At 43.3% G+C, this 1,606-nt stretch overlaps 1 protein-coding gene across 1 annotated transcript in view; it reads right to left on the bottom strand.

Moving 5' to 3' along the window:
• The window catches only part of CNPY3 (canopy FGF signaling regulator 3), a 14,514-nt gene that overhangs the window by 6,684 nt on the left and 6,224 nt on the right, over positions 1 to 1,606 (bottom strand). The window lies entirely within an intron of this gene.

A 1,606-nucleotide genomic window follows, 5' to 3' on the forward strand; every position in this document is an offset into this window, starting at 1 on the left:
TTGAACCGCCAGCCTTCTGGTTAGCAGTCAAGTGCCTTAGCCACTATGCTACCAGAGCTCCTTTCTGACCCTATAGGACAGGGTAAATCCCAGAGGGTTTCCAAAGCTTTAAATCTTTACAGAAGCAGACTGACTGCCTCATGCCTCATGCATCTACTAAGAACGATGACCTCCCATATAACCACAATACAATAGACACTAGGAAAACAAACAATAATTCCAACATCATCTAGTACTCAGTCCATATTCAAATTTCCACAATTGCTCCCAAAATGTATTGCATTGCTGTTTTGTTACTGGATTTCACAAGCTGTCAAACACCAGCTCCCTATTCTTATCAAGTTAATTTGTTCCATCCCCTCCAGAGGCCTTGTTACCACCACTTCTGTATATTTATTTTCTCATTTCCTCTTACCCTTCTCCAAATAGTTATTCAGCAACTGCTACGAGTTAGGCACTGCCTGGGGATACAGAGATAAAAACAAGGTCCTTCCCTTCCAGATACTAACTCTAAAGGAGTAGAAAACCAAAAACTAAAACCCATTGAGAAAGGAGCAGAAACAAATGCAAACAAGTAATTCTTACTGTGTGAGGTGCCCGAGGCCCTAAACCAAAACCCAAACCCATTGCCATTGAGTCAGTTCCAACTCATAGTGACCTTATAGGACAAAGTGAACTACCCCATGGGGTTTCCAGGGCTGCAAATCTCTACAGAAGCAGAATGCCTCATCTTTCTTCTGTGGAGCGGCTGGTGGGTTCAAACTGCCAACCTTTTGGTTAGCAACCAAATGCTTTAACCAGTATGACACCAGAGCTTCTCCTTGAGGCCCTGGTAAGTGCTTAACACCTGCTAGGGGCTTCTCTTCCCATTCTCCCAACCTTACTTTAAAAGCCTCCTCCCCAGGAAACCCTTCTGGCCTAATCCCAGGTAATCTTGATTTCACTTGGGCCTCTGAAGGATCCATGCTCTCACTTCAGCCATCTCATGGGTCTCTCGACTAGACTACAAGGGCTCCCAAAGAGAGCATCATGTATTGGATGTCTTTCATATTCCCTAGTCTGGGACTCTGTATATGTTGGATACTTAATATTGCTGACAAAGAGTGTGTTGTGTTGTGTTTTGTTTTGTTCTGCTTTTACTTTTATTTGCATTTTATTCTAAGCTGAATTTACTCCTGAGCCATACATTTTTGTTTCTTACTTTTCTTCTGGGATATCTTTTTCTTCTGTGCAGCGCCTCTTCTGGTTTAGGAACAATTTGTTCCTTTTTAGTAAGGATCATCTCAGTGTGGCAGGGAGAGCTTGTGTATGGGTTAATCTGACCATGAGCTCTGTAAGTGTGGTGGTGCACCTTGGGGGCTTTGTTCAATAACCAGAGAATCTACTTTTAAACCTTTAAGTTCAGCATTACTCTCCACATTTTTAAGCGTGTGCAGCAAATTCAGTACTCTTTCTGGGCCACCAACCCTGTGTCCAGCCCCAATGTCTGGGCTGGGCACACCTACCAACTCCACCATTATAACGTCAGAACGGCATAAATTGCTTCTACAAAGTGACATCTTTCAAACGCTTGGTGGCTTTTCAGATATGCATACCCTTGATGGCC

The sequence above is a fragment of the Orycteropus afer genome, unplaced genomic scaffold (genome assembly GCF_000298275.1).
Source record: "Orycteropus afer afer isolate SDZICR_OR568_19922 unplaced genomic scaffold, OryAfe1.0 scaffold00034, whole genome shotgun sequence".
Classification (NCBI taxonomy): Eukaryota; Metazoa; Chordata; class Mammalia; order Tubulidentata; family Orycteropodidae; genus Orycteropus; species Orycteropus afer.